Below are 7,359 nucleotides of genomic sequence, written 5' to 3'. Positions count from 1 at the left end.
TAAAATTAAAGCTGATTAAATTTCCTGCAAAATAGTTATTTGCATTTTTCATGTAAGACTAACCATAAGCGAGATATAAGTTTAAAAATTATTAATATTTAAATAAAAGTGCTTTAACAGAAAATGTCTTGTGATTTAAAACACACTTAATTTATTGGGTCCAATACTTTATTAGAAGAAAAAGGAGGTGACATAAAAGTCGCTGAAGTCTTCAGAGTCGTTCTTAAATGCTGCATTTTTGCCTTCGTCACATTGAAAATTGAATTACATTTTTGTTCAGTAACTGTAACAGTTTTCACTTTGGTTTTTTGCTTATATCTCGAAAACAATTACTTCTATCAATTTTTATCTTTTTTTCAAAATTAAAGCTGATAAAATTTCCTACAAAATAGTTATTTGCATTTTTCATGTAGGACTAACCATAAGCGAGATATAAGTTTGAAAATAATTAATATTTAAAACAAAAGTGCTTTAACAAAAAATGCCTTGTGATTTAAAATACACTTAATTTATTGGATCCAATACTTTATTAGAAGAAAAAGGAGGTGACATAAAAGTCACTGAAGTCTTCAGAGTCGTTTTTAAATGCTGCATTTTTGTCATCGTCTCAAACATTGAAAACTGAATTACATTTTTGTTCAGTAACAGTTACAGTTTTCTTCTTGGTTTTTTGCTTATATCTCGAAAACAGTTACACCTATCAAATTTTATCTTTCTTTCAAAATTAAAGCTGATAAAATTTCCTACAAAATAGTAATTTGCATTTTTTATGTAGGACTAACCATATGCGAAAAATAAGTTTGATAATAATTAATATTTAAAAAAAAAGTGCTTTAACGGAAAATGTCTTGTGATTTAAAATACACTTAATTTAATGGGTCCAATACTTTATTAGAAGAAAAAGGACGTGACATAAAAGTCACTGAAGTCTTCAGAGTCGATTTTAAATGCTGCATTTTTGTCTTCGTCTCAAAAATTGAAAACTGAATTACATTTTTGTTCAGTAACAGTTACAGTTTTCTTATTGGTTTATTGCTTATATCTCGAAAACAGTTACTCCTATCAATTTTCATCTTTTTTTTAGGATTAAAGCTGATTAAATTTCCTACAAAATAGTTACTTGCATTTTTCTTGTAGGACCAACCATAAGCGAGTTATAGAGTTGGATATAAATAATCTTTAACAAAAATTTGCTTTAAAATAAAATGTTTGAAAAACCGAAATTAAACTAAATTAATTAAGACTAACACTTTAGTGGAGGAAAAAGGGGAAGACATAAAAGTCTCCAAAGTCTTGAGAGTCGTTTTTAGTCGTCATATTAATATCAATAACATTAATAATAATAATACTAATAGTACTAAATTTGCTTATATGCAAGCGCTTAATTAAGGTAACAGTTTCTTGCTTATATCTCGAAAACAGTTACTCCTATCAATTTTTATCTTTATACTAAAATTAAAGCTGATAAAATTTTCAACAAAATAGTTATTTGCATTTTTTATGTAGGACTAACCATAAGCGAGATATAAGTTTGAAAATAATTAATATTTAAAAAAAAGTGCTTTAACAGAAAATGTCTTGTGATTTATAATACACTTAATTTAATGGGTTCAATACTTTATTAGAAGAAAAAGGAGGTGACATAAAAGTCACTGAAGTCTTCAGAGTCGGTTTTAAATGCTGCATTTTCGTCTTCGTCTCAAACATTGGAAACTGAATTACATTTTTGTTCAGTAAAAGTTACAGTTTTCTTATTGGTTTTTTGCTTATATCTCGAAAACTGTTACTCCTATCCATTTTTATCTTTCACTCAAAATTAAAGCAGATAAAATTTCCTACAAAATCGTTATTTGCATTTTTCTTGTAGGACCAACCATAAGCGAGTTATAGAGTTGGATATAAATAATCTTTAACAAAAATTAGCTTTAAAATTAAATGTTTGAAAAACCGAAATTAAACTAAATTAATTGAGTCTAACACTTTAGTAGAGGAAAAAGGAGAAGACATAAAAGTCACTAATAGTTTCAGAGTCGTCTTTAGTCGTCATATTAATAACAATAACATTAATAATAATAATACTAATAGTACTAAATTTGCTTATATGCAAACGCTTAATTAAGGTAACAGTTTTTTGGTTTCTTGCTAATATCTCGAAAACAGTTACTCCTATCAATTTTTATCTTTTTACTAAAATTAAAGCTGATAAAGTTTCCTACAAAATAGTTATTTGCATTTTTCATGTAGGACTAACCATAAGCGAGATATAAGTTTGAAAATAATTAATATTTAAAAAAAAAGTGCTTTAACAGAAAATGTCTTGTGATTTAAAATACACTTAATTTATTGGGTCCAATACTTTATTAGAAGAAAATGGAGGTGACATAAAAGTCACTGAAGTCTTCAGAGTCGTTTTTAAATGCTGCATTTTCGTCTTCGTCTCAAATATTGAAAACTGGATTACATTTTTGTTCAGTAACAGTCACAGTTTTCTTATTGGTTTTTTGCTTATATCTCGAAAACAGTTACTCCTATCAAATTTTATCTTTCTTCTAAAATTAATGCTGATAAAATTTCCAACAAAATAGTTATTTACATTTTTTTTGTAGGACCAAGAATAAACGAGTTATAGAGTTGGATATAAATAATATTTAACAAAAATTTGCTTTAAAATAAAATGTTTGAAAAACTAAAATTAAACTAAATTAATTCTGTCTAACACTTTAGTAGAGGAAAAAGGAGAAGACATAAAAGTCACTAATGGTTTCAGAGTCGTCTTTAGTCGTCATATTAATAACAATAACATTAATAATAATAATACTAATAGTACTAAATTTGCTTATATGCAAACGCTTAATTAAGGTAACAGTTTTTTTGTTTCTTGCTTATATCTCGAAAACAGTTATTCCTATCAATTTTTATCTTTTTACTAAAATTAAAGCTGATAAAATTTCCTACAAAATAGTTATTTGCATTTTTCATGTAGGACTAACCATAAGCGAGATATAAGTTTGAAAATAATTAATATTTAAAAAAAAGTGCTTTAACAGAAAATGTCTTGTGATTAAAATACACTTAATTTAATGGGTCCAATACTTTATTAGAAGAAAAAAGAGGTGACATAAAGAAACGAGTAAACTTTCACTGAACAGAGAAAAAACATCTTATTTCGCCTTTTAAAAACGATTCATGCCACAGTTAGGATAAAAACCAATTATTTTCGTTAATTCATTGTTACAAACAAGAAACCTTACATCAAAGTAACTGAAAACCCCTTATTCAGGCACAGAAACGAGTAAACTTTTATAGGACAGATGCAAAATACCATATTACCACATAAATCGTTATTTTAAAGCAAAGTATTAGCTTTTGCACTTGTTCAATTAAAGTTTGCTTACTTGGAGTATGTAATCGTCCGAAATAATTTTTTTTTGTCAAAACTATAACGTAATTTGTTTTTTGAGCTTGAATATAGAGTTTTCATTACGTTTTATAGTAGTTTACTCTACTCTAAGCATAGAATCAAACAGTGTAATCCGCTTTTGTTAAAACTGATACATAATTTGCTCTTATTCTCGAGAATAAGACGTTTTCAATATGTTTGATAAAATTTTTCTTGTTTATAGCAAGGAATCGTTTAAAATAAGCTGTATTTGCCTAAACTGAAACGTAATTCGATATTTGTGCATGGATACGAAATTTTCAGTTTCTTTGACGTGAAATTTCTTGTTGCAAAAGGTAATAACTTGCTTTAAAACAACGCTTTATATGGTAGTATGTGGTTTTGCATCTGTCCCATAAAAGTTCATTAGTTTGGAATCATAAAATCGTTTGAAATAAACAGTGCTGGTCAAAACTATAACGTAAATTATTTCTTTGAGACGAAATTTAAAGTTTTCATTAAGTTTTATACAAGTTTACTCTATTCTAAGTAAAGGAGTAATCAGGATAAATTGCTTTTATCTAGAGTAATATATAATTTGCAGTTTTCAGCCAGAATAAGACTGAATTAAGAATTAATCTTTTTAATGTAAGTTTTTGTATTCAAAACAAAGGATCGTCTAAAGCAAGCAGTTTTTGTCCAGACTGAAACGTAATTCGAATTTCTGTGCCTGAATAAGGGGTTTTCAGTTACTTTGACGTAAGGTTTCTTGTTTGTAACAATGAATTAACGAAAATAATTGGTTTTTATCCTAACTGGGGCATGAATCGTTTTTAAAAGGCGAAATAAGATGTTTTTCCTCTGTTCAGAGAAAGTTTACTCGTTTCAAAGCATAGAACCGTTTGAAATTAACAGCTCTCGTTTAGGCTGTAACGCAGATCTTTTGTTTTGTGCTAAAATAAGACGTTTTTAGTCAGTTTGATATAAGTTTTCTTGTTCAAAGCAAAATATTGTCGAAAATCAACCGTTTTTGTCTAAACTGATACAAAATTCGGTGGTTTGTGTCCGAATACAAAGTTTTCAGATTCTTTAATGCTAGGTTTGCTGCTTCTAACAAAGAATCAACGAAAATATTTTGTTTTAATACAAACTGCAATATAAAATGTCTTTATAGGACAAAACATGATGTTTGGCATCTGTTTAATAAAAATTTACTCGTTTGGAAGCATAGAATTATTCCAAATAAGCTATTCTCGTCGAAACTATAATATAATTAGTATTTTGTGCTAGAATACAGCGTTTTTGTTAGATTTATTAACAATTTTGTCTATTTTAAGCAATGAAACGAATAGGATTAGCTGCCTTTATCTAAAGTGATACATAAATTGCTCTTTTATGCCAGATTAATACGTTTTTAGTCTGTTCGATGTAAGTTTTCTTGTTCAAAGCAAAAGATCGTCTAAAATAAGCCGTTTTTGTTTGAACTGATGAACAATTTAGACTGAGAGTCAACAAAAATAATTTGTTTTAATCCAAACTGATACTTTTTGACCCTATAAGAGTCCTATAAGAGTCCGAGATACGCCGTTCTCGTCAAGTCTATAAGGTAATTCGTTTTTTTGTGTCAGAATACGACGTATTCTGTCTGTTTAATATAATTTTTTAATAATTATATTAATAATAATAATAACAATAATAATAATAATAATAATAATAATAATAAAATTAATAATAGTAATAAAAGTAAGCTTAGTTTCCTAAGCAAAAATGAAGCTTATTTTGTGTGTTATATGAGCGTTTTCTCATTTCTATGCAAGAAATCATCTGTGATCTGTGTTTTTAGGCAAGAAATTGTCTAAAATTAATAACTCATTTTAAAACTGGTATAAACACATTTACTATACAAAAGTTAATAATAATAATAATAATAATAATAATAATAATAATAATAATAATAGTAATAATAATAATAATACATTTAATAAGGAAAAATGAAGCTTATTTTGTGTGTTACATGAGCGTTTTCTCATTTTTATGCAAAAGATCATGTGTGATCTGTGTTTTTAGGCAATCTAAGCAATTTTATAGATTTTAGGCAAGAAATTGTCTAAAATAAATCACTCATTTTAAAACTGGTATAAAAAAAACATTGACTATACAAAAGTTATAATCGGTTTTTAATAATAATAATAATAATAATAATAATAATATTAACAATAATAATAACAATAATAATAATAATAATAATAATAAAAATAATAATAATAGTAATAAAAGTAAGCTTAGTTTTCTAAGCAAAAATGAAGCTTATTTCGTGTTATCTGAGCGTTTTCTCATTTCTATGCAGATCATCTGTGATCTGTGTTTTTAGGCAAGAAATTGTCTAAAATTAATAACTCATTTTAAAACTGGTATAAAAACATTTACTATACAAAAGTTAAAATCGGTTTTTAATAATAATAATATTAATAATAATAATAATAATAATAATAATAATAATAATAATAATAATAATAATAATAATAATAATAATAATAGCAATAATATTAATAAAAATAATAATAATAGTAGTAATAAAAGTAAGCTTAGTTTTCTAAGCAAAAATGAAGCTTATTTTGTGTTATATGAGCGTTTTCTCATTTCTATGGAAAAGATAATGTGTGATCTGTGTTTTTAGGCAATCTAAGCCATTTTATAGTTTTTAGGCAAGAAATTGGCTAAAATTAATCACTCATATTTTAAAACTGGTATAAAAACAATACTATACAAAAGTTATAATCGGTTTTTAATAATACCAATTATATTAATAATAATAATAATAATAATATTAATAATAATAACAATAATAATAATAATAATAATAATAATAATAATAACAATAATAATAATAGTAATAAAAGTAAGCTTAGTTTTCTAAGCAAAAATGAAGCTTATTTTGTGTGTTATATGAGTGTTTTCTCATTTCAATGCATGAAATCATCTGTGATCTGTGTTTTTAGGCAAGAAATTGTCTAAAATTAATAACTCATTTTAAAACTGGTATAAAAACATTTACTATACAAAAGTTAATAATAATATAAATAATAATAATAATAATATTAACAATAATAATAATAATAATAATAATAATAATAATAGTAATAGAAACAAAAGTAATAATAATAATAATACTTTTAATAAGGAAAAATAGAGCTTATTTTGTGTGTTACATAAGCGTTTTCTCATTTCTATGCAAAAGATCATGTGTGATCTGTGTTTTTAGGCAATCTAAGCCATTTTATAGTTTTTAATATTTAACAAAAGTTTGCTTTAAAATAAAATGTTTGAAAAACTGAAATTAAACAAAATTAATTGTGTCTAACACTTTAGTAGAGGAAAAAGGAGGAGACATAAAAGTCACTAAAGTCTTAAATGTAATACAGTTTTCAATGTTTGAGACGAAGACGAAAATGCAGCATTTACTGTCACTTTAATTTTAGTAAAAATTTTAGTAAAAAGATAAAAATTGATAGGAGGAACTGTTTTCGAGATATAAGCAAGAAACCAAAAAACTGTTACCTTAATTAAGCGCTTGCATATATGCAAATTTAGTACTAAAAACAACTCTAAAGACTTTGGTGACTTTTATGTCTTCTCCTTTTTCCTCTACTAAAGTGTTAGACCCAATTAATTTAGTTTAATATCGGTTTTTCAAACTTTTTATTTTAAAGCAAATTTTTGTTAAAGATTATTTATATCCAACTCTATAACTCGCTTATGGTTGCTCCTACAAAAAAATGCAAATATCTATTTTGTAGGAAATTTTATCAGCTTTAATTTTGAAAAAGAGATAAAAATTGATAGGAGTAACTGTTTTCGAGATATAAGCAAGAAACCAAAAAACTGTTACCTTAATTAAGCGTTTGCATATAAGCAAATTTAGTACTATTAGTAGTATTATTATTAATGTTACTGTTATTAATATGACGACTAAAGACGAC

The sequence above is a fragment of the Tribolium castaneum genome, chromosome 4 (genome assembly GCF_031307605.1).
Source record: "Tribolium castaneum strain GA2 chromosome 4, icTriCast1.1, whole genome shotgun sequence".
Lineage (NCBI taxonomy): Eukaryota > Metazoa > Arthropoda > Insecta > Coleoptera > Tenebrionidae > Tribolium > Tribolium castaneum.
This window is presented reverse-complemented; position numbering follows the sequence as displayed.